The sequence below is a fragment of the Centruroides vittatus genome, unplaced genomic scaffold, assembly GCF_030686945.1.
Source record: "Centruroides vittatus isolate TY-2023 unplaced genomic scaffold, ASM3068694v2 contig_885, whole genome shotgun sequence".
In the NCBI taxonomy this organism is placed as follows: Eukaryota; Metazoa; Arthropoda; class Arachnida; order Scorpiones; family Buthidae; genus Centruroides; species Centruroides vittatus.
This window is the reverse complement of record NW_027122577.1, coordinates 654,035-681,713: the sequence shown is the minus strand read 5'-3', so window position 1 is coordinate 681,713 and position 27,679 is coordinate 654,035. Positions and strand designations below refer to the sequence as shown.

Below are 27,679 nucleotides of genomic sequence, written 5' to 3'. Positions count from 1 at the left end.
TTCTTTCATATAACGCGTGTTTGGATATTTGTAAGCATTCTAAATGCATTAATGAACTCCCGATTTACGCTTTTACCGAGCAAATATAAAGTGTATTAAGTCGTCGAACGAGCGGGACAAAATGATTTTTGCCGAACTAGTTTAAAAATGTTACGATTTGATTCGGCTACGAGATAGAGAGACCGTTCAAACTCGTCGTTGATCGTCATTGTTTTCTGACGAAACCGGATATACTTCTGTCGTTTGTGTGTCTGCCCCTCATTTCCAAGACTCGACCGAGCTTTTAACAAGTCCTTTTAACTTGTATGTAATTACAACTAAATTTTTAGTCGTATAGATTTATACTTATACCGTTTTTTCTAATTTTTATATTTATGATCGTCGGTATGTAATGGCCGTTTCGTCACATTTTATGCTTATAATGATTTGGTAATTACCATTAACGCTAGACACACGCACGTACCAAATTACTTAATACTTAACTCGGTAGTAGTAATTTTTTCTTTAATTTTAGTTCGAATCGAAGATTGTTTATATAGCGTAGTTTAATCGTAGTATCGTACGAGAGAACAATGCCGTACGAGTCCGAGAGTGATACAAGGTTAGGTAAAAATGTGATTTATCATTAAAACAATTTGTGTAGTGGCCTTCGCTAATGTTCCAAATACTGTGTAACGGAATTTTTATTGTACTTCGGCGCATTTCGTAATAATTTAGACTCGCACAGTGTTAATAACGAACGACTTTTTAATCATTAGAATACATTGTTCAATTTCATTTTTATAACCACGTGACGAGGAATATTTTTAATTAATAGAGATTTATATTGTTTAAATAAACAAATTTCCTGTAAGATGGAGGAAAACGTTGAAATATAAGCTATTGTAATACTTTCCATAATTTTTTAAACAATAATTACTTATTTAATTAAAGATACAGGTGTACATAATTTATACACTATATCAGTATAAAAATTCGATAAATTTTTTTATCGAAAATGTTTATAATTTATTTCATTTCAATTTTGGCAGACAAATATCACAAAATTAAAATAAATTTGAAGTTTAAATAGGAAAATTAAGTATATACTATATTATTTTTGTGTATAAAAAAAAAGACCTTTTATGTCTAATTAAACTCTAAACGTTTTTTTTTTTTTTTAATGAATATACTGAAATGGAGAGTTGCTTATATTTGTACTATCAATTCGTGAAGCTTCAAAACTTTCAGATTGAATTTTGTTGCAAAAAAATAATTATTCAAATCAATTTGATGTCGTATCTACGCTATGCAAAGCTTTGGGTAGATACGCAAGCCGCCCAAAATGACGTCAAATTGACGCCATTTTGCTGCACGCTAGATGCTACATTTGGAATCAAACTGATCGAAGATTACTCTGATCGTTCAAATTCCGTATACAAACGAACTATAGCTGTCATGGAGGTCGTCATCTTTTTTATCCGAACCGAACGATCCTACCCTCCACTCGGATTAGTTTGATCGCGATCCTATACAAACGAATTATCCGATCGATCACTATCCGCGTTTACAAACGCCATCTAGAATCAACTGGATCGCGATCAAACTAATCCGAGTGGAGGGTAAGATCGCTTGGATCGAATAAAAAAGATTAAAGATGACGAACTCCATGATTAAAGTCAAGCTGACTTTAATCATGGAGTTCGTCATCTTTAATCTTTTTTATTATAGTTGACAACAAAGAAATATGTTTAACTGTCAATGAAAAATATTTAAAACTTAGTATAGTAAATGGTAAATAAAGACATTATTAAAATATCCGATAAACTGAGATGAAAAAATAAGTATTAAAAGAGTTTTCCGAGATTGTGTGGTAAGAATGAATGGCTTGCACTCTCCCATTTTGCCATTATGTGAGCAGTTTTATTCACAGAGGAAATACGATTGACCTTGTATACTTTCCGGCAACACAGAAGCGATTTGTATCACGTGACAAAGACTGATCCGATCTTCCAGATCGATCCATCTGAAACGAAAAGAATATGCACCCCAGATTAATTAAGAACTTTTTTAAGATCGTGGAATCGGACAGGCACGCAATGAGAAATGGGGTCCGACATATTCGGATACATTCCTGGAGTATTTCAACCGTCCGAATTTGATTTCGGACCCTCAGAGTAGGCTGACGCCTTGGCCATCCAGTCGGCGTTGGCGCATGGTTAAACAGTTCCGATCAGTTACAGTAGCGGAATGAATAGTTGATAAAATTAACTACCAAATTGTTAGTTACAAATAATTTATACTTTCAAAAAAATTTACACACTAATAAAATATATCTACCGCAATAATAAATATTTATATAAATAACGCAGTGACGTAACTACTAAGAGCGGTTAAGCGACGCTTAAAGATGCATGACATAAGGGGGTCCAGATCAGATCCCGGACACCGCTTCTACGGAACAGAAGCTTAATTTAAAAAATTCTCATTTATTATGTAAAAAATATATTAATATACATATTTATACTTTCCCGTCTCTGTTATATATAACAGAAAGTATAGTGATCGATCAAAAAATGACTACCCAAAGATTTTACATTTTTGGACTCGGGACCTTGAAACGTCGAGAAATTCAAAAAATTCAGTTTTTTCTATATGTATGAATGTTTGTGTGTGTGGTGCACGTTTTGTTCACCCTCTTTGAATCTTAATTAATAACTCGTGCTTTTTGTCGAAAATTTCTGAAATTTTGCAGGGAGGTTTGCGTATTAGGGAATGATGCTATTAAATTTTGGTGGTTAAAAGGTCGAGAGGGTTAGGTGATAAAGGGGATCGTGTGTCATATCTCGAGCGGGGTCGAAGTTAAATGACGATTTTACTCGTTATCAGCATGTACTGTAAAGTACAATTTTTTTTATAAAACCCATTCCTACCCGCAAAATTAAGCTTCTTGCTATTTTATAATAATAAAAAATATAAAAAGTTTTTAAAATAATATCATAACAGATGACGCCATACGCAGTTTAAATGTTGCCGGAAAAGTTTTATTCTTTTTGTTGGTAGGTTTGTCGGGAAATCCATCAATTGACATTAAGTAACGAATTGGACGGTTAGAATCACGTTTTCATCATGCAGTGAAGGTAAAATAAAAACAGAGATTGGCTCTAAAAGTCAGTACATGGCGCTGCGGTTTATATTGGATAATCGTTTTGCTGGATTATCGCCGTTCTGACGCGATTGTGGAGAGGTTTTTGAGACAGTGGCTACATGAGGGCGCACAAAAACACAACAGGCAGACTCTGGATGCCTTAGTCAGACCACCAGGAGATGATTGTCTGATTGTGACACAAGTACTAACAGAAGCAATGGCGTCTTTGTTCACCATCCGGAGACAGGTGTAAGCCTGTTTCTGGATGATGGGTGCATTGCTACATAACCCTACCATTGACAGACGACTAGCAAAATGCTGTTGAGAGGCATACTGCCCCCATTGCTGGCGTGCTTGACTAGAGTGCATCTTGTATGACAGTCATTTATCCCTGGTACTGTAGTGCTGCGAGGAACATTAACGGCAAAGTAGTACGTTCAGAAAATCCAGCGCTCTCATATGTTGTCTTTTACAGTAGGGATGCAACAGCCATTTTCTAGCAAAATAATGCTCGTAGCTAGGGTTTCCCAGGAATGTCTGTCACATTGCTATCTTGTCTTATCTTGTATCGACTAGTTGGGCATGAACTTCTAGGCTATATCGCCCAGTAGTAAAGTGTGACGAATTGATCACAGCGCCGGATCCAATAGGTGCGAGGCCCGATTGAATTTTTTTGCGGGGCCCCTCAAACTTTAAATAACAAAATTAATTAACTGTTAATTTACATATTGAAATATGTTGTTTTATTTTTAATAATAATATACCTAAATATTTATTTTTGTAACATGTACTATTTTTAAATATATAAATTTTGACGTGATGCGGGGCCCCTTCAAGCGCGGGGCCCGATTGGCACCAATCGCTTCAATCGCCTAAAATCCGGCCCTGATTGATCATATGGTAGTAGTTGTATATGTGTGTGATGGTCGCTAAGCGGAGAATAATGCTTTCCGGGAGGTCTTTTAAGGGTTTTTTTTAACTCTTTCCGCCCTGTGGGTACTAAGAGGCCTCTTTTAGTAGGCCCATTATGGGTTCGGCCAGGCCCACAATGGGGCGACCGGGTGGTGAGGGACGGGGCCTGACATATCCGAACGGACCACCCCCGAAAAGTTCCTGGGGATTATTCGACCCGTTCGGATTCGATCCCGGGTCCCCAGAGCGGTAGGCTGCCACCTTTACCGCTCGGCCATCCGGCCGTCGGTCTTTTAAGGGTAACCGGCCCCTATTCAGACGTTACAGACGTGGAGAAAACCCAGAAAACTGCACATGGCCAGTCCGGGCGAGGCGACCGAACTCCCAGTGTTCAGGGAACGGAAACGCTTGGCCACTGGTGGGCCCACATTGCTATACTTCTCTGGCCCGGATTTGTCGCTCATCGAACAGTTGTGGGATCAGATGGAAAAGCTAGCTTTTCCATCTCTGAGGGTAAAGCTTATGCTTACGCGGTTGTTCCTTTTAGCCGCTCCAGCAACTGCAGCCAGTTCCCTGTTTCAGTTACGGTATTTGGTAAGCTCCTCAGAGCTATGCGCGAGTGCAACTGCAGTTTGCAACAAAGTAGTTTGTTTTCTTCGCGCGGATGAAAGTGCTACACAATGAGAAGAGTCGAGTATAGTGACGTAGAAAGATGGCGGCCTGTTGGAATACTGATTTGGAAGCTCGTTTCATCAAAGTGAATGAAATACATATAAGACTGTATTCTTATTAACAAAGAGTAAAGTTAGAATGCTCACTTTTATTTATCAGGGAAGAGCAAGAGTTTAAAAGGATTCATTTACAATTAAAAATACTATTGACTAATTCAACATGAATACGTGCAAAAGCTGCTTAGCTATAGCAAAATAATAATAATAATAATATATTTTGAATAAAAATGTCATTGTTTAATTAGAAGTGAGCTAGTTAGAGGTTATCTACAGTGTATTGAAGCATTAGCCTATGGGAGATTGTATCTTTACATGTAAGTCGCAAAATAAATTTTGAGTCTTCTTTTTGAACAAAAGTCGCGTCTTATATGACGTAAAATACGATAGTTAAAGAACTTAGCAAAAACTTCTATCATTTTCTACCGCAATACGTAATATGAGATCAAAACAGGTTACAATCGATTTGACGTCATTACCCTAACATGATTGGTTTATATTTTAGACGTCACTTACGATCTGTGCAACCGTGATAGCACTGCAACAGGAACGGTTGCGATCGCTGGCTTGGCTAGAAAGAACAACCGTATAAACATAACTTAAGAAACTGGAGCAGCAGTTGCAGCATCTATGGACAGATCTGTCGCAGGTTAGCAATACAATGCCTGTATATCTCGATTAGTGCTGCAAACATCGGAAATTCTCGAAATTGATTAACCGGTTTCAGTAAAAAGCGGTTTTTAAATATCACATGCCAAACCGACTTATTGCTCCTCCATCAAGAATTGGGAATATGTGAGTTGCTCAAAAGGTTGAAAATCACTGCGATAGTCTGATTTCCATTTCGGACAAAAAAAAAAAAAAAAAACAACTACAGTTATATACTGTATACGTTAATTCTTTCCGCTCTATGGGCACTGGATGGCCTTTTAGCAAGCCCATCATGGGTTCAGCTAGCCATACAATGGTGCGGGCAGGTTGGTGAGAGACGGGGCCCGACATATCCGGTACGGACCACCTCCAGGAAAAATTCCTGCGATTTTCCGACCCGTCCGGATTCAATTCCGGGTCCCCCAGAGCGATAAGCTACCATCCTAACCACTCGGACATCGGCTGTCTCCGGGCTAATCTATTGCAGATATGTTGCGCCCTTCCTTAATTACCTGATCTGGTCGTATTCATGATAGGCAAGGAAAATGGTCTTATTCTGCATGCCAGAAAAATGTAAATTTGAAAAAAAAATTGATATAACAGTATTTCATTTAAATTCTTTTATGAATGCTCTATATAGTTATTATACTTAACTATACAAGAACAACTAGAAAAACAAGAAATAAAAAAATTTTCATTTTCCAATTATAATTTTAAACTTGGAATAACCCTTTGTACGAGCAGCTTGCAAGAAGTCATGCTGGGATTGATCCGTCCGCTTGATCCGTAATCCTTCGGATGACGGATCAAGTTGTATGTATGAATATAAATAAGCGAAAATATTTATTTTTAAAATATTTATTTCTAAATATTTAACATTATTATAACGAGTTAATTGATAAATATTTCAAAAATATTTCCGATCTATAATTTTAATAGGCGAGGTTGGCAACTTCTCCCGAAAGGATCTCAATCTCGAGGGCGCCGTTGATGTGATATAGCGTGTAAGTTTATTTCTAATCGTCTTTAATCGAAGAACGTAATTAAAATATTTAAAAATCATAATCTCTACAAAAAGGAGTTGACCCTGACGATGTCTGATTTGTGATGATTTTCACGGATTGTGTTCGTATTTTCGTTTTTGACGATTGCAAATTTTGAAATTTTCTTCTGCAAAAGCCGTTTAATTGAATGCGTGTATCTCGAAAAGTAAGCGTGACACGGAGATGAAGTTTGTGCATTTTGTAGATACAATAGAATCTCGTGGTAAAATTCTAGAATCGGGGGAGGGGGAACCCACCAAACGGTAGACCTCCTTTTAGCTCATTCGTAACTTGGAATAACGGATTTGGTATACCATTATGCATGCAATTGTCATGATTTCCATTGCTAACTTTGCAGCCGTGTGTCGGTGTCCTCCTGCCGCACATTGATTGGTGGCGGGAAGCTATTTCCGATTGTTATACTCGATGGGCAGAAAAGCGCCATTGAAACAAACAAGAGATGGATGAGTTTTTTAAACAAATTGTCGAGTGAAGTGCTAACTAGCATTGGTGCCGTACCTTACTGTGCCTCGTTTTGCACTTTTCGGTTTCTGTCGTCTTGTACGTACGTATGGCACAATATATGATCTTGTAACATGTATTTCAGAATAAAGGATAGAGATCTTAAGAGACTAAATACAGGTATACCTCGAGTTACGTCGTTCCCGATTATACGTTGTTTGTCAAAAAAGTATATGGAAAAATAAAAATCAAGTTTAAATCAGTTTATTCGACTTTAAATCCGTCCGCCACAAACATTGAAGTCGTAATATCACTAGAAAAGCGTTAAAAGCACATAAAATCATATTAAAATATGTATATTTACAGTAAATGTTAGTATAATCATCATAAATCTTAGAGAACGCAACACGAAAACATCTGTGTTCCTATGTTGTCGTCTTATTTAGCGATCTTTAAGTGCTCATTATTGGCGTTTAGTTACGACGTAAGTCAAAACTACGACTTACATCGTAACTACACAAGTAAATTCGACTTACGTCGTTTTTCGACTTATGTCGCCTCTCCTGGAACCAATTACCGACGTAAGACGAGGTATACCTGTAATTTCAAGTACAAATATTTCTTATATGTAGGAGGTTAAAAAATGGAAATTTTTTCAAATAATGGATATTTTTCTCACTTTGCAAGAAATCTGTTGTTTGTGATGTAATGGATAATTTTCTGTTTCCCGAGCTGTTCGTTAAAACGAGATTCCACTGTAAAAGGACAAGGAACAATAGTTCATAGTTTGTTTTTTGATTTGAGCATTTTTTTTACTAAATTTTCAAATGTTCAGTGTTCAAAGTTGAATAGTTCAAAATGACCCCTTTGATTTTTCCCTTTTTCACATATTTTTTTTACTCACACTCTTATTTTACTGAATGACAATTTTTGTCATTCAGTGGAACAATGATACACTATTCAGGTTACACAAACTGGGGTAGTTATCTGGTGTTTTTCTGCAACAAGGGAGCAAACAATGGACTGGGTTACCAAGCTGGGGTAGGTTGGTAACCCAGCATAGGAACAGAAGGAGTGGGAGATTTGAAAAGGAGTAGGAATACATTGTCAATTACACACCAACACATGCAATATCAGACCCAGTGTCCTTCTCCTGGACCTTTAAAGAGACATCAAGCACACCATACACATTGTATTGGGTTGTTCGGAAAGTTCGTAGCGATTTTTAAGAGAAATAAAAGAAATTGTTTTAATACTAAAAATATACTTTTATTCCACTATGTATGCGCCATTGTTTTTAATGACGTGTTGCCATCTATGGGGCAGCTTCATGATACCCTCTTCGTAGAACTTTCCAGTTTTTTCCGCGAAAAACTGATCCACGTGGTTTTTGCAAGCTTCCAAACTATCAAAGTTTTTATCATGAAGGGAATTTTGTAGAGAACGGAACAAATGGTAGTCCGACGGGGCAAGGTCGGGTGAGTAAGGGGGGTGGGGTAAAACATCCCAGCCTAGTTCCAATAATTTTTGGCGTGTTCGTAAAGACGTGTGAGGTCTGGCATTATCTTGGTGAAACACAATGCCTTTTCTATTGGCCAGTTCCGGACGTTTTTCTTTAATTGCCATGTTCAGCTTATCCAATTGGGAACAATACTTATCAGAATCAATTGTTTGATTCTGTGGAAGCAGCTCATAGTACAGGATTCCTTTCCAATCCCACCAGACAGTGAGCATGACCTTCTTTGGATGAAGACTGGCCTTTGGAGTTTTTAATGGTGATTCATTTTTCTTACCCCATGATCGTTTTCGGCTGATGTTGTTATAAATGATCCACTTTTCATCACCTGTCACTAAACGCTTCAAAAAAGGGTCATTTTCATTTCGTTTTTCAAGAGAATCACAAATGGAGATGCGATCCAGTAAGTTTTTTTCCGTTAGGTCGTGAGGTATCCAAATGTCATAACGATTCACGTATCCGAGCTTCTTTAGATGTTGAAATACAGTACTGTTTGATGACTTCACTATGTCTGCAATCTCTCGAGTTGTGTAATGAGGGTTTTCATCCAATAATGCTTTGATTTGGTCCTCTTCAATAACAGGAGGTCTTCCTGAGCGAGGAGCATCTTCAAGGCTGAAATTACCCGTTTTAAATTTTGCAAACCACTTTCGAACAGTTGATTCTGATACAGCACTCTCACCATAAACATCACATATCTTTTTTGCTGTTTGTACAGCATTTTTGCTTTTACGAAAAAAGAAAAGAAACAAGTGTCGATAATGCACGTTGTTCGCATCCATTTTTGCAATGAGCCAAATTAAACGCTATTTGAATAATCTTAACGGTTTTTTTGTAACGGACGCGTCTCAAGGTCATTTATCGTAATATTCATTGGTTTGTACAATTCTAATCATTTTCGCGTCAATCGGTGTCTCAACTGTCGGCTATCAAAAATCGCTACGAACTTTCCGAACAACCCAATATGATAGCACAATGTGTATGGTGTGCTTTGACTTTTCTTTCTTAAATAAAAGTTACCTCCACCAAACTTTGCCATTCAGTAGAACAAGTGTATGAGTAAATAATATGTTAAAATAAGTGAAATTGAAGGGACTGTTTTGAGCTATTCAACTTTGAATATTGAATATTTTAAAACTTAATACAAAAAAAATGCTCAAATCAAAAAACAAACTACAAACTATTGTTCCTTGTCCCTTTACCTATAAAATGAAACAAATTGCATCTCCATATCATACATACTTTTCAAGATACACATGTTCTAGTAAATGGTTTTTCCAAAAAGTTCAAAACTTTGAAACTAAAAAATATCATCAAAAATGAAAATTTTGCAAAATGCTTTGGTGGAGCTTCATGAGTGCAAAATAAATCCACTCTGAAAATCATCAAAATTGGGCATCATGAGGATCAACTCCTGCCTGAACTGATATGGGATAAGCTATATCTTAACATTAAGTATGTGACATTATAAAGAATCAGTTAATCAGGCCAAAACATATATAAAAAAATATTATGCTGTATATGCTTTATTTGGTTAGGGCTTTGATGAAAAACCTTGTGTTTAAGTCTGATTGTAACTCTTTGGTTATGCACAATTTCCAGCAGATGATGATAAAAATATAATACTTTCTCTATGGGAAAATCCTTTTCCAAAAGTTCTTGAAACAGAAGCAAGTAGAACCAAACAGTTTTGCATTTGAATTCTATTTATTTCTCCAGAATTTTGAGTGTAAAATTTGTTAATTTTCTACTGATTTTTAAAACAAAGAAATTAATGAATTTAGTTTTCAAAATTCTGAACTGCATTAATAGAAGTAAATGGGGTTTAGTGGCCAAGTGGTCTTCGTTCCCTGAACACTGGAAGTTCTGTCGTGGGTTTGTGCCAACTCGGATGGGCTGATCACGTGGAGTTTCCCGGGTTTTCTCGTCTGTAATACCTAAATAGGGGCCAGTTTCCCTTAAAAGACCTCCCGGAAGGCATCCCCCTCTAGGCAGATCACCCAAGTGTTGCATTGCTACAACTAAACAAACAAACATCTATGAAAAAAGTTTTTCTTCTTCTATCTACTGTTTTTGAGAATTTTTGGAAAAGGGTTTTTCCATGGGGTGTATTCAAAATCTCAGCATGCAGCCTGCACCTCTCAGTACCTCTATTCAAAATTTTAGATAACTTTACATTGCTGCCAGCAAACTGCAAGCAACTTTTCGGTGCTCTATACACCAGCAAACAAGATGGCCGCCACCATGAAGCTCGTAAGAGCTCTATTTTGCATTGACAATTTTGAATTTAATTTATTTGTTGATGAATAAACCCTGAATAAATTAAAATTCTGTTAATACATTAATAGAATATTTTAATATACCAGTATTTTTCTTGTTTTTTTCTCCTGAAATTCCCACCAGTCAGCATTTGTATTCTCCAGAAAATGTTCGCACTTACATCACTTCCAGCAGCATCTCACTGGATTGATGCTGAGATTTTGAATATGGCCATAGAAAAAGCATTACATTTTTAATACCACCTGCTGGAGATGGCATTCATAATCAATGACGATGACCACAGAGATGCATAATCATCCTTAATAGAATTTGTCTATTGAGAGATTTATGATATTTCCTTTATATTGTATATACGGTACCCACAACAAGGTTTCCAGAACAAGGTTTTGAATTCTGCTACACGAGGGTGTATGTCTTGGCAGCCATTAAGATACTGCTAATTGTTAGTGTAGGTTTGCAATTTTTAGTTTTTCATTGGTGACATGCCTTATAAAACCAGTTCAGGTAGATATTGTTCAGTGGTTGGCTATCATAATGGCCAGAGTATTTATAAGTGATTTGAAGTTGTACACAAAAGCATACATTGAGATTGTCCATGTATTCAACTGTTCCAGTTACATTCATTTCCACGTAATGAAAATTCAAGAAGCGAATGGGTAACCAGTCATGCTTGTACAGTACATCCAGCTAAATTACTTTGCCATCGTAAGACACACAAGTCCATACAGAATGATTACTTTCATATAGTGTTTGTGATGGCTGTACATTTGTCTTAAGGACACAAGTGTGCGACAATTTATTAATTCATTAAAATTTTACCTACTTTACCATTTGAAAAATAATTATAAGAATTGACTCCTATAATTAAGCTTTTCTTGGTACTTTTAATAAGGTAACACCTCCAAAAACCTTTAACCGGTGAAAGTCTGCTCAAAGTCCCTCAGCAAACGTTTTCGGACACCTCACTGTGCCCTTTCTCAAGCTTCTCTTCTTAAAATGATTTTCAAATTATCGAACACCTATTTCCGCGATGCACGTGCCAACCGAATATTCAAAACATTCAAATAGCTTCTGTAGAAACTCCGAACGAATAAAACTTCAACCGAAACACTTAAAAATGCTCCACCTCTCCTTTAAAAAACGATCACGTGAGCAGATCTATGCCAATATAAAACGATCCCAAAAACTTACTCTAGGGTGCCAAACCATTCATACCTAACTGTGTCCGAACCCCTCTTACTCATACGCCTTACGTTATCCTTATATTCTTTGCGTTTCCCTTCCTTTATTCCGTCCCCTCTTTCTGCAGTAGTGCCTGCCATGCTAGCAATAAAGTTACTTCATCTTTTGTGTTGATAGGCTGGGATGACTGGAAAGCTTTATAAATTTCTGTTTGTTTCAACCATCTAATGTGGTCTGCACATTTTGTGGTGACTAGTAGTTTAGTGGCCTTAAAGTCTGGGATGATTTCCAGATCCGATGCATATATTGCTAGCGAGGTGTTAGCTCTGCCATGCTAAATGTCTTTCTGATGTTTTTTCCATCTCACTTCCACTGCACGCTTTGCGGCTCCTATGCATAATAATTCTCTGCTGCATCTATGATCTATTACTGGGATTGCGTAACCCCTGGTAATTTGTCCCTGTTCGGTTTATCTTTATCATTCCGCAGGAGTTGAAGCATAGATGGGCAATGTTGGTAAGCTATACGCATCCCTTGCCTTTGTGCAATTTTTCTATACAAAGGTGCTAATAACAGACTTTCACTGATTAAAGGTTTTTGGAGGTGTTAGTGATTCAACCCAGTGTTTTAGGTGATTATTTTTAATAAGGTATTCAAATATAGCTGGATATTCCGAAGGTGGCATTCTCTCGTCATTATTCCACAATTTTATAGTACTAATTGATGAAAATAAATTAGAAAATAAAAGTTTGTAGATGAAACTACAAAATTCAAAAATTTTGCAGTAGACTTAATTCTATGATAGTGATATAAATATTTCCTGATAGATAATAACAATGGAATATTAGTAAAATTACAGAAGCCAATTTTGCAATTATTTTCTAGAAATAAAAAAATATGATTCAGGTTTTCTTAATTTTACTTTAAATTTTTCAGTTTTAAAAGATGTTTCCCCATGATGCATCTAGTATGCTTTATTCTGTACATCAGAAATAATTTAAACTTGTGTAAAAATGATTAAAAATTTTTTCTTTATAATTTAAAATATAAAAACCCTTGCAATTACTAACAAAGGGGTTGCTATGAACCAATTTCTGTTATTAATTTCAAAATCAATTGTATTCTCAATTCTGTAGTTCTTGTAGTATCTTAATGGCAGTGCTACAGTATGGGAAAATACATGAACCTTCTATGGAAACTTGTGGCTAGGCTGCTTTGTTTTATATTAAAGATTTTGAAATTCTTCATATGTAATGAATCATCATTATCTATTTATGTTGCAAGATTACTTTCTACTTTTGATTTTCTTATCAAGAATTAGAAAATTACAATGTTGTCAATTATACAAAAATGAAAATATTATTCTAGAATACATCAAAACTAAGTACTTTTGATTAAACTGTGATAAATATTGTTCTATAATTGTAATATTATAATTATTAATATCACAATTTAACTACACTGTAAAACTGTATACTTAACAAAATTAATGTGCATTTTAAATGAGGGTGTCTTGATAACTAGGAAAGGTTGATTTTAGACTAAAATACAAAGGCTGAGAGAAAAAAAAAAAACAATTTGTAGAAAGATGTTAGCAAAACTTGCAGCACTTTTAACTATTTATTCAGATTTTATTCTCTTTATCTCAATAATTGGTTTATAATAAGTATTATATAAGAAGTTAAGTACTGTATCTATAGAAAAAATTCCTTGTAGCATATAGTCCAGAAAATATGATTTTGGCTTATGATTTATATTTATGAGTACTTTTAATTTGGCTTTCTCATACCAGAGTGGAAAAATTACAAGATTTTTTCCACTCTGGTATGAGAAAGCCAAATTGTCTACCACATTTTGAAACAAAATTTTGTATGCAGAAATTTAGAAAAATTAATTTTTCATAATTTAATTAGAAATTTAAAGCTTTCATTGAAATTCTTGCACATCTGACAATGTCGAACTCAAAGAAAATGTTAACGTTAGAGAATGGACAATTTCTAAAAATCTGCCATACAAGCGAAATTTGGGTTTTTGGTATTGGTTGTAAATGCATATTTGTGAAGATAATACATTAAAGGTGTTATGTTATCTAAAAAAAAAGGCAGGATGATTCTAGCTCTGGATGATAACTGCTTCCATAGGCAGATTCTCTGTCCCAAAAGACAAAGTTAGCAACTATGAAATTGTTTAAAGTATAATTGAACTATGAAAATTTTTAAACTTTAGAAGTACAGTTTACTTCTAAACACGTGTTAATGAAAAAATATATATTTTTGAAAGATCAAATCTCATCACATAATTTTCATTTTTAACTTTTCGAAATGTCTTATTAAAATTCAGAATAATAATCAATTTTTTAGAAAAATATTTAATAATGATTGATTTTTTATATTATTATTATTATTATTATTATAGAATGGAATTTGAAAACACAAAATTAACTTTTGTATTTTTCTTATTAAATCTATTCAAAACTAGAAAGTAACTTTATAATTTAATTTTAAAATGACTTTTATTGTTGGGTAAAGTTATTTAATTAAGAAATAAACGTTTCCTATAATAAATTCAAATAACTTTTTATTGTGCACCTTTCAATACGTTGGAAGAGGTTAAATTTTCTGATGTCGCAGAGGTGCCAAATAAATTTGTTGATTTGGTTGGATACACTTTGTATAAAAAGTGTTCCATTTCTCTCAACATACATTTTTATAAATAGAAACTTTCTCAATTTGTTATGAATTTGGATAGCTTACACATATAAATGAACTAATTGATTTATTAATAATAAATTTTTGGATTATATATAATTGCGTTTTATTACATTTAAATGAACTACAGTTCACTCTCCTTAAAATGAACACTGATAAAGTGAATTCTAACTGTTCTGGCAAAATGCCATTGTTATAGCATTAATTTTCATCTGATAAAGTAAACAGAAAAGAATTTTACCAGAATTTGTTAAATCAAACTATAAATTATCTTCATAACTCCCAAGAAATAACCCAATTTACAGTAATAATTTTATTATTCATATTGAAAAATGTAAAAATGAAAGTAGTATTGTAATAAATGTTCTATTTTGAGTTGAATAGATTTTCCTCTAGTAAGGGAAGACTGGTTCAACCTCTGATGGTAAAGCATTTCAAACATCTGGTTTAGAGGATCATTTACTGTACTCAGAAAACAGGTATTAAAGTTTAATGATGCCCCACTCCTTTAAAAGGATGTGGTCCCATGCAAACAGTGATATATATTTTAAAAAGTTTATTCATATATATGGAAGTGCATACAGTGATGCCAGGTTTGGCTACTTTGCACCAAATTTGGTTGCTTTTTTTCACTCTTTTGGCAGCAAAAAATATTTTATATTTTTCAAACAATCTTCAATAGAAAAAAATATCAGATTTCTTTTAGCTTTGTTTTGTTTAACCATTCTGATATACTGCTCCACATTTTACCTCCTCATTTTGTTTGATTTGAAAATAATTTAGATCATTAACTTATTTTTGTAAATAAATTCAATTTTATTTTAAAGTTTACTTAGAAAATTAATTTAAAATAGTATAATTTAGAGATTTCAATTGCCAATTAATCCTTAACTCCATAAATTATATAACCTTGACTGAAAATTGTTAATACAGATCTTTGATAAATGAACTAACTACTGTTTCCCTAGTAATTCATATTAATGTGAGTTAACTATAGTTTTTGTTGAACATTGTTTTAATATATAAATTAAATTTATAACAATAAAACCTATTAGTTATTTAATTGACGACAATAACTCAATAACTGATCAGTCAATTTATACTTAAAATATTAGAATTTTTAAAAGGTATTAAAAATCCAAAATATTTGTAGATAATGTTTCTACCATAATTAAAATAAGTTTAGATACATGAATGAGATGTATAGTTGAAAATAATATTAAATTTTGAATTTTGAATTCAAAATGAACTTATTTTGTTAAACTGAAATTTTTGTTACAATGATACTTGTTAATCTATAACATTTTAACATTAGGATGCATAATAAATTAATGGGGGATTGAAAATAGGTTATAAAGATTAATGTAATGAAATATAATGGTAAATTTTAATAAATTTATCTAATAAAAATAAAATTTTTTATTAATACAGAAATTATAATGATACGAACCAAATGTTAAAGTGACTTTCATTTAATCTTATGTATGTGTAATGCAAGGATCTCCATCCAATATCCCATGGGCCAAATACAATCTTTGAAGAATAAGTAATCCAGCCACATGTGTTGTTTTCACTGACATGTTTTATCAATATTTGAGCATATAAACTTTTGCTTATTGTTAATTAATATACCTTGCTGCAAATATAAAAACTCATTTAAAAAGGGGAGTTTGTTAAATTTTTACAAATTATGCCAGAAGACAATTTTAAGTCTTAAGTTTTCAGGGGGGTATTTTCTGTTTTTGAATTTATGCATCTGTTCAAAAATAAAATGTATAAAAAAGTGATGAACATCACTGTACAATAAATATCTAAAGGAGATTTTAATAATGCCACAAAATTTATTCCTAATTTTGATGACATTAGCAAGGTTGTGGCTAAAGTTTTCAACGTAAAAATGTATATGTCAGACGTTCAGCGCCTCCATCCTGGAAGCCTAGAAGTTTGACAATGGCATTTGGAATGTCGAGCAGGATTCCACTGACGTTCCAAATGCCATCGTCAAACTTCTAGGCTTACAGGAAGGTGGCGCTGAACCTCTGATGTACATGTTTTTGTGTTGAAATCGTTGGCCACAACCTCGCTATTCTTCCAAAAAAAGCAGTTGCAAATTTCACATTGATTTTTGTCTGTTGTTATTCGGAAATATAAAAAATCTTGATCTTTGACTATATCTCTTGTACCTGGCTCCCATACTTGTCTTTTACAACTCAATTGGCTCTTCACAGAAAAAGGTTGGAGACCTCTCATGTAATGTATCAACTTATAAAAGTGATATTTTGTGATACATTTTTCTTTCCCTAAGTTTTGGTATCTTTTACAATATATTTTAAGTGTATGAAATGAAGTCTTTTAAAAAGTTTATTCATTTATATATAAAATTTTTAAAAATTAAAAATAATAACAACTACTACTACTTTATTTTCATGTATACAATCTGTAGAAAATTGCTAGAACAAACACAAAATTTTTGTATAACCTATCTATTGCATAACCAATACTACCTTTCAAATTGTCTTTTAAGCATAGATAGCCCATAGGTTACCTGTGTGAAAATACAGTAAATTATTGTTTATATTTTCAAATATAAAATTTAAAATAATGATTACACGATTTCAAAACAAGTGAAAGATGGGTAGATACAACTGATTTATAACAACCTTGGAATACTTGGAAAGTCAGTTCAAAAAAATTTATCATGTTATTTTAAAATATTAATATTCACAACAGTTATTTTCAAATATTTATATTAGAAAAAAATATTTAAACCCCAGTAATTTATTTTGTTGTTGTATTATATCATTGTCTTATATACTAAATCTTATATTTAATATTTAAGTAATTTAAAAATTTTTTGGCTTTGTATTTTATCAAATCAATTTTATAAAATACAATTACTCTAATTCAGTGATTCTCAACCTTTTTTCCATCACAGTTCACTATTAATAATTTAAAAATTTGGCGGTGCACATGGTTACTTCAGTAAGTGCCATAGAACAACCAGTGACATCATAGCAGTGATTTTTAAACGCAGTTGGTTATTTAGGTAACATTTTCTAAACTCCTTGGTAACACCGATTACAATTTCCAAACATGCCCTAGGAAGGGCACGTTTGGCAGCACACTTCAAAAATATTATGGCACTGATCAGTTGAGAATCACTGATCTAATTATTTAAAATTGAAAAATATATTATATATATAATATTAATAAAGTAGTTATTAAAATAAAATATGCCATATAAAAATATCTTTCATTGATTGATGTAATGATTTAATTGATCAAAAGTAAAAAATTATATTATGCAAACAGCTGTAGTAGGATTGTGAATAATTTAATTTGGTAAAACCTGTGTTAACTGGTACAAAATAATAATAAGTGTGTTTTGCATGTAGATAAATTTTTTTAAGTTATTTTGAAAAAATATACAAAAATAATTTGAGGTTTTTAAAAAAAAATTATGAACTTATCATAAAATTAATATTTACTTTTTGGTTAAAATTATTTAATTAAATTGACTAATTTAATAATAATTCTTTCTTCAAATTTTTATGTTATAAAGTAAATTTTGCTTATCTTTATTTAAAATGTTAAACTTAAATTTTTTCTGACATTTACATTTAAAATAAATGAATTTTGTTTTTTTAGGTCAAAGATTTTTGTGGAAGAAGAAAAACTTGTTACCAAGATTTATTTTAAAAAAATATGAATAAAAATTTAACTTATGAGTGAGTCGTGTGGTTTGTGAAATCTGTAGAATTTAAATTGTTTAGAAAAAAGAAAAACCAGAAAATTGTTTTTACTCTATATAAAGTATGTAGTAGTAGTAGTAGCCATTTTGACTATTATTTAAACTTTAAATTTTAAATTGTGTTGAAAATTATGTAGTATCATGATTAACTAACATTATCATAACTTAATTTTTAACTGTTATATACTCCTTTACAACTAATTACTTTATTAAGAAATATTTCGATATTAAAATTAGGTATATAAATTTAAACATCTGACATTAATTTACGTAAAAGTTACATTCTAATTATATTACAAATATTCATATCATTAAAAATACAGTAGAGACTCGTAAATCGAAACCCCGGTAATCGGAACGATTTTCAGTCGGACTGTGTCGTGCTGAATCGAACGTTTTTGATACTAAATTTACTTCTAAAGTATAATTTTTGTGTTTTTATATTCTTCAATATATTTATTTTGTTTGTACAAAATGAAGAAATAATTTTTAACGATACGATAGCCTCGATTATTATTATAAAAATTTTTGTTAGGCTTAAAGTCGATGAAAATTCAACATGAAGCGACACACAACGGAGAAAAATTTGAATATCGGACAGGTTAATATATTTTTTCATACATAATCGGTAATCGGAACAAATCACTAATCTGAACAACCTTAGTCCCCAATTGATTCCGATTTTTGATTTTCTACTGTATATACAAGTAGGCCTCCTACAACGCGGTACCTTTACAACGCGTTTTCGCTCCAACACAGTTGGAAAAACGCGGAAATTTTCTGACAACGTGGTTTAGAGTATTTAGAAACGAATTGTCTTTCACGTAAGAGAAAAATTCCAACGGATCACATAAATGCAGTGGAACTTGATGAAACAAGCTCAGATTCTGAAATAAGGCCAGTCAAACATTCTTGAACTATAACAAGTGACGATGAGGACCGAATTTATGAGCATAACATTATGTTTCTTTTTGATTTTGACTTGAAATCATAATCTTTTTAGTTTTTATATGATGTTGAATTTTATTTAAGCTTTTTATGTACAGTACATAAATTTAAAAAATGATGAAAATGTTACACCATAAAAGGCAGTTTTTCTCTCTTTAGAACCGAATCCCAATTTTTGTATTAAGTTCGTGTCTCCTATAACGCGATTTCCCACAATGCGGTATTTTCAAGGAACGTATCTACTGCGTTGTAGGTGGTTTACCTGTATATATATATATATATATATATATATATATATATATACACACACATACATACATACAGTAAGACCCTGCTTAATGCAAGGATGCATTCCTAGACGACAACACGACGCGCTAAACGAAACAGCGTTAAATGAGGTCATTTTAACATAGAGTAAATAGGGAAAGGGGAACACACCACCAAAAATAAACAGAGTTTACTTTAAATTATTTTAATATTAATTTGCATAATAATATATGTTAAATAACACAAACATATGCACAAAGATATGTAAAGTTCATCTTTCATGATGAAGGTCCTAGCTCTTCTGAAATTCTTGATTTATTTGCAATGAAATCGTCAGTTTCATTTGTCGGTTATTTTTTTCTTTCCTTAAGCAAATATTGGTAGCAAGAGATTGCATCCAAAATGCCTCGTCTTGCTTTTGCTTTCCTTTCAAAATCTGGATCATTTGCTACAATTTGATCAACGATTTCGGTTATTGTTACCAAATTTTTACTAAGGAAATCTGTAGAGAAATTCTTTGAGTTTTCCGTTTTCACAAACTCTATTTTCCAAGTTCTACGTGAATTCCTTGTTCTACCAGTTCTTGAAGGTCATTGTTGGTAAGGCTCTCACCAGAAACCTGCAGTAACTCCTCAATATCCTGCATGTCTACATCTAGTCCTGCTGTATTGATTAGGTTGACAATTTGGTCAACTTAACGATACAGTGATAGACTCTTCTTGTGGAGAATACTTGGATACCTCCAGTCGTAACTTCTTTCACACACTGTTCATGCATTTATCGGTTAATTCTTGCCAAGCCAAGTCAATATTTCCTATAGCATCCATGATGTTATATTTTTTCCAAAATTGCACCAAACAAACAGATTTGTTTGGTGCAATTTTGGAAAGTACAATGCTATATATAAACAACATCTCTAAACCTGATATATTAAAGCTAAACATCAACCAAATACTGAAATTTATCGGGCTAGATAAATTAATTAATTAAAAATTATAATTATTAATGTTAATACGAGATGGTGCCTAACGCCTCCCTCTAGAGCCAAATTGCTTACGTAATTTATTTAGTTATTAGCCTTAATCTAGCCCGATAGAATTTTGGCATTTGGTTGATGTTTAGTACAGTGCTATAACGAATTGCTCCCTTTTCCTGATTGGTTCGTGTTTGTAAATAATCGTATTATATATGAATTAATAAAATGCTGTGATAATTTAAATCAGTGTAAATTTGAGCTTTTTTTATGCTTTGAGCACACCATGTTATATTAAATCAGCATTAAGTGGGGTCTTACTGTAGATATATATATATATATATTAGTTTATTAATTTTCTTGACTTACATTTTAATGGACAAATCTACTAATTATTGACAAAACCACACTGTTTTATCAAATGGAAGTCGACAAAACTTGTTTTCCAATAATGTTTTAACAGTACTTACTACTAAAAAAGAATGCCGTATTAATCATGTTCACCTTTATTCTGAATTTTAGTTTTTCTGTAAACTTTTTATTAAACCGCAAGCAAAAATTATATGATGATAATATCTTCTCTGACAAACAATTAAAATATTTTTTAGTAGAGAGAGTTTTAAAACTTGTAATCCAGTTATTAAATATTGATATTTTATTATATACAGTATATATTAAGAAAACATATTTTTTATGGCAATTTTTGTAATTAATTTTGAAAATTATTGTATTTCAAGCATTGCTTATAATTACAAAAATTGAAACTAATGTTATAACCTAACCTAATTTATTCATTACATTTCTATTATAAAGTAAAATATCTTAATTTTCTACACTAGAAATATTTTGATAAAATTTTAGGATATAAAATAATTTGTAACAAGATTATCTCATATCAATAACAGCTAAAAGCTAACCCGTCACAAAGCTATACATCCACAAGAGCCGAATTATCGGGCTAGAGTTGGCTATAATAAATAAATAATTAATAAGACAATTTGGCACTAGAGCTTGGCGTTAGGCGCCATCTTTTACTAAACTTGATAATTATAATTAAATTAAATAATTTTAATAATTTGGAACTGGAGGAAAAGAAATCGGCCCGAAGCGGGACTCGAACCCGCAACTTCTGCTATCCGTGCAGACACGTTACCAGTTACGCTACCCGGACCTTCGGTCCGATCGCCTCCTCCAGTATATATAAGCTAACACGACGACCATCGACGGTCATTACAATGCCGGCTGGGGACAGATCAAGTGCCCACGTCCTCCCAAGGCACTCAACCGGCCATCACAACCCCGGCAAGGCGTATAAATATAAATAAAAAGGCACTTGATGTGTCCCCAGCCGGCATTGTAATGACCGTCGATGGTCGTCGTGTTAGCTTATATATACTGGAGGAGGCGATCGGACTGAAGGTCCGGGTAGCGTAACTGGTAACGTGTCTGCACGGATAGCAGAAGTTGCGGGTTCGAGTACCGCTTCGGGCCGATTTCTTTTCCTCCAGTTCCAAATTATTAAAATTATTTATTTAATTTAATTATAATTATCAAGTTTGGTAAGAGATGGCGCCTAACGCCAAGCTCTAGTGCCAAATTGTCTTATTAATTATTTATTTATTATAGCCAACTCTAGCCCGATAATTTGGCTCTTGTGGATGTATAGCTAAAAGCTTCATTAAGATAACACATAATTCAATAAACATTAAAGAATAATTGATAAATAATTGAAACTTATTCCATATGAAAAAGTGGTTATTTGTAACAGACCGGGGGCCGTATTCTGGTCACTGTCTCTGGTCTCTTGTCTCTCACAAGCCGATCGCCTAATGATTAGCCAATCAGTGACCGGTTTACCAGAGACCTGAGACAATGACCAGAATATGGCCCCAGGTACCATACATTCTCAAAAATAAAGTTTAAATCCTAAACAACACTTATCTTGTTTAAGTAATGTGAAGCAATTACAATAAAATTTTCTTAGACCAGCAATTTCATTTTAGAAATGAAAAAAGACTGATTTAAAATTTATGAATGTATGTACAGTACAGTACATTCTATATAACAAGATAGCTGGTTTGCCACATCCTGTAATAACCAGGTGGGTCATGTGGATTCAAGTGACTTGTTTTTATGCAGAAAATTATTCATAGGATCATTCTTTGATAAACTAGATGAAAAGTCTTCAGCAGCTGCAACGAAACTCAAGAGCCTGTTGAAAAATGAAGCTGTGCAGTTCAGTTCAGTTTCTAAGCTTGAATAAATGGTCTAGCTACTGAAAAAAGAAATGAGATTTTTAAACATGCAAAAGCCAGTTGGATATATTTGCTTTAGAGCAGGGGTGTCAAACTCAAACTGCTTAAGTGCCAATTTTTTGTCTCGAGTGCGACATCAGGCCAGATGTTTTAAGCTTTTGTAGCCAAAAATTTTCTAAAAACTAGCCGACTCAAAAAATTCTTTTTAATAACCCGAGATTTCGCAATAAAATAAAATAAAACAATATTTGTACTTTTCCAGCAATAACTAATCATAAAAGAAACAATTTCGGCCAATTTACAGGCCTGAAGCAGGTCTAAACTGATCCAAAAATAAGGATCGCTAGAATCAAAATACGAGCATAAACTGTAATTTACTAATACAGTGGGGGATCGGATAACGAACACTTTTGCGAAAGATTTTATGTTCGGGCAAGGAACACGTCACAGAACATACAGAAAAAGAAGCACGCAAATAATGCATACCGATTGGTCTTCCCTTGTCTTCAGGCAACAATTCGAAACTTTTCGAAGCGTGGAAGACGTCGACATCGACACTCAAGCCGGTATATACTGATCGGATAGTGTAGTGATATCGGACCTCCTCGTCCTCCCTCACTTGCGGCTTTGTCGGAACGGGTGCAATTCACCCGCACGCGGTAATAAAGGGTTGTAAAAAGGAATAAACAGAACAATAAAAAGGCGGGAAGAGGGACAGTGAGGAGTTCTGGACACGGGAGAGAGAGGAAGGGTGAAGTGGTGGTCCCTGAGTGTAGAGTAAAGTTTTTTGTGTAGAAATATCTGACTGTTTTAATTTTGTGTGACGAACCGATGGGGCAGAATCTGCTGGTTCAGAACGGGTTCCCTACATTCGCGCTGCCGACAGGATTGTGAAGCCAGATCGACAAGATTCGATCTGTGAAGAGTGATTACGATCCAGAATAAGAAGAGTTGATCGACAACTGAGCTGAGTGGATAATTGGCACGGCGCAAAGGTTTGAGGAATGTACAAGTTTACACCAGAGAAGAGGTAGGAAAATTTTGTACTTTGTCGGAAACGAAATTCACGACGGGATGCTAAGCGTAAAGGGAGTCAGAAAGGGAGATCTACGGATCGTGGCAGAAGAGTTATTTTTTGAGAAAAATCCTTCATTCTAACCACTAAGCCACAACTGCTAACTCACTCGAAAATCATTTGGATAAAACGTCTACTTAAAGCAAAAAGTTATCGATTTTTGCAAGAATTGAACTCGCATTCCTCACCTTCACGTGAAAAATAGTGAAATCCTTGCATTTTACCGATTGAGAAACTGCTGTTGATGGCAAGATTCTAGGTGGTGTGAGGGGGACAGGGTCCCCCCAAATTGTCGCGCGTTCGAAGCGCAATTTTTAGTTGTACTTGCGAAAATTATCACTTTTAAATTTTACCCCATTTTTGAGGGTCTCGAAAAGTTCACATATAGTCATTTTGGGGGGCCTGTATCTCGCGAAGAGTCGCCCGTACAGCCATGATTTATTGGACTTTTTTGTTCCTATTAATATGCTCTACAGCCCTGTTAAGGTCCCAACCCCTTCACACACACGTAGAATTGTGCCCTGTTGATTTCAATTTTCATTACAAACTGCTAAAACTCTATTTAAAGTATTAATAATTAAGGTTAATGTTACCCGTGGTATCGAAGATGGCGACGGGGAAAGTTTTTCCCTAGATACTAGACGGCGACGGGAAAATTTATTAATTTGCATAATGCGACAGATAGTACGGGTACGCTCCCTAACGTTTAGATCACTCGGTATTCTACTTTCGAGATTATCCATTGTTAATCTGCTTCCAGATTATCACTCGATAATCTGATTCGAGATTACCGGAAACGCGGCCATCTCGAACGTAGGGAAAAAAATTCCCCTGTCGCCGCCTAGTATCTAGGAAAAAATTTCCCGTCGCCATCTTCGATACCACAGGTAATATTAACCAATAATTAAATTTAATTGATGAATTAATATTTGAAAAAAACTATTAACATCAAGTGTCATCCACTACAAGTTTTAAAAAATGTATTTAACTTAAAATGGCATACAAACCAGGTTGAGGTTAATAGGCTTGGAAATCTCTACAATTACATTGCTATTAATTACTTCTGAAAATCCTGAAGAGAGAAAGCAATCGACATTAGACAGATTCTTTAACCCCAAACAAACGGAAAAACACATGACTAATAAAAATGCAAGAGGTTGTTTGGGGTTAAAGAATCTGTCTAATGTCGATTGCTTTCTCTCTTCAGGATTTTCAGAAGTAATTAACAGCAATGTAATTGTAGAGATTTCCAAGCCTATTAACCTCAACCTGGTTTGTATGCCATTTTAAGAGCGTTGATCTGACATCCCCCACTTCTTCAAAAGGTCTTTAATTAATAGCAGATATCGGCATTAAGCCTCTTTTTCAGAATAAAACATATCTCTCCGAGTTTCTTGGTGTTCTTCATTCAAGAGTTCTTGGCGTTCTTCTGTTGTCAGATCCGTTTCATGTTCCATTATGAGCTCTCCAATGTTTTTTATTTCTCAGATGCAGCGCCGGATTAAGCCTCTAGCGGGCCCTAGACAAAATTTAAATTGGGGCCTCATTTAAATAAGTTGCTTCTAAACAAATCTTATATAATGTGACATTAGCGTAGCTAGCATGGGTGACACCCGGTGCGGATATCGTGGTGTCACCCCAAGTCACACCGTAGTGTCACTCTTTTTAACTCTTTTATAAAACACTATTGAATTGTAATATCTTCGCACTCGAGCAATTTGAACGCTATATCGAATAGGTTTAGATTTAGAAAATAAATTATAACCATACATCAGTACTACCACGAGAGGCGGCCCTAGGAATATTTCTGGATGGTGCGAGAGATCTTGTGGCGAGCGGTAAAGGTGGCAGCCTACCGCTCTGGGGGACCCGGGATCGAATCCGAACGGGTCGAATAATCCCCAGGAATTTTTCGGGGGGTGGTCCGTTCGGATATGTCGGGCCCCGTCCCTCACCACCCGGTCGCCCCATTGTGGGCCTGGCCGAACCCATAATGGGCCTACTAAAAGAGGCCCTCTTAGTGCCCACAGGGCGGAAAGAGTTAAAAAAAAAAAATAGATACGAAAGATCTTGTGGCGTACATTACTTCTGATGCTCGGGTGGCTGTTGACCCCTTTTTTTTTCTTTTTAGGCAATGGCCAGTCGAGCGGAGCTTAGTAGGAATTGTTAAATACAGCCTTTTCTGTCCTATCGAATTTCTTACATAATTTTTAACTCGTTTTGAAACAGAGAAATCTTCTGCACTGAAGCCGGGCCCCTCCGAATTACGGGCCCTAGACATTTGCCTACTTTGCCTATTCGATAATCCGGCCCTGCTCAGATGTGATTTTTGTTACTCCTTTAGCTGCTCGAGTCTTCTCGATTATACAGTACCTTTCTTAGATAAGATTGAACTGCCCCTACTGTAGATTTCTTCCAGGCATACGTATGCCCAGCAACATTAGACATATTCTGCCCTCTACCTTTGCTATTATACTCTCACCTTTCGAAAATAAAAACCCACGCAAAACTTAACGAGTGCCCGCCCGACAGTCTCGCAAATACCATAAAAGAATTGTGTCAGAAAAATAAAAGGCTGGAATTACAAGAGAGTGTTTCAAAGTTCGAGGAATGCTATCCGATCAGTATATATAGGATTGAGCGTCGATGTTGAAGTCTCCCGTGCTACGAAAAGTTTCGGATTGTTGCCTGAAGAGAAGGAAAAATCAATCGGTATTTGCTATTTCCATTGTTTCTTTTTATGTTTGTTCAATGAAGTGTTCGTTATCCGAACATATGTTCGTTGTCCGATCATAAAAATCTTTCGCGGAAGTGTTCGTTATCCGATTTGTTCGTTAACCGATCATCGATTTATCATAGGTTTTTATGAGAATTTGATTAATTCGGCCAAATAAAATCAAACCGGTAGAAACGACGCAATCGTAAAAATAAAGATAAAAATTTAAAAAATATTTTGTGGACGTTTCGAAGAATATTTTTTTAATCGTTCTCTTGTAATTTTCAAATAAAATACAAAAGCGTTACAAATTTAACGACTGAGCGTCCTTCGCGCCGTTTTATAGACGACTAGCGCCATCTGTGAAGAAGTTACTAAAATATTCCTACTTAACGCCGGGAAAAAATAGATAAAATACCTATTGTTTGACGTCTGTAAGAAATATTCGGTAACTCGACGGATTATTTCGAATGGCTTTACGATTCGAGAAATGGTTTAAAACTTTTGCGAAGAGAGAAACGTAACTACAACGACACCAGAGAGACGAAAGCATTCGTCCCAAGTAGTCTCCTGGGCAAGAATCTGTTAGCTCGAGCTCAGGTTTCCCTTCATTCTCGTGATAATCTTTCGCCTTTTACTAAAGATTACCGTGGAGGGGAACATTACAATGAGCCTATAGGCAATTTTTGAAATCCCGCTTTACGCGGGATGATTGAATTAATAAATAGTAGTTCGATTAACTGTTTTAAAAACGCCGCCTTGTGGGTTACAATTGTTTTTCTTAACACTCTTTTCCCTTAAGGGCACAGAGTTTTTTTTCAAGCTGGCTATGAATTCTGCCGAGCCACCGTGTTAGGTTTTCCAATACAGGCAGTCCTCTACTTAAGAACATTCGACTTAAAAACTTTCCAAGTTACGAACAAAGCCGACAGATGGCGGGTTAAAGGGCAGTTAGTTATTTTATATGTATAGTCAAGTTTATTTTTGGAGTTTAACGTTAAAACATTTACAGTACATACATATATACTGTACATTTGTAGTTGTTTTAAATGAGTAATTTTAATAAATAATGTACAGTACATGTG

At 34.1% G+C, this 27,679-nt stretch overlaps 1 long non-coding RNA gene and 1 other non-coding gene across 3 annotated transcripts; both read left to right on the top strand.

The window, feature by feature from the left end:
• The first annotated feature begins 244 nt into the window (after window positions 1-244).
• On the top strand, window positions 245-18,341 carry LOC136983748 (uncharacterized). 2 transcript variants are annotated; one of them, XR_010882083.1, is made up of 3 exons: window positions 245-303; window positions 6,358-6,422; window positions 18,258-18,341. It is a non-coding gene; the product is annotated as an uncharacterized lncRNA (long non-coding RNA). The 2 variants fall into 2 exon arrangements; XR_010882084.1 differs by lacking the exon at window positions 245-303 and adding an exon at window positions 6,154-6,231.
• Window positions 18,342-27,186: 8,845 nt separating this feature from the next.
• Window positions 27,187-27,304, top strand: LOC136983787 (U5 spliceosomal RNA). The gene has a single exon (XR_010882093.1). It is a non-coding gene; the product is annotated as a U5 spliceosomal RNA (small nuclear RNA).
• The last annotated feature ends 375 nt before the right edge of the window (window positions 27,305-27,679 follow it).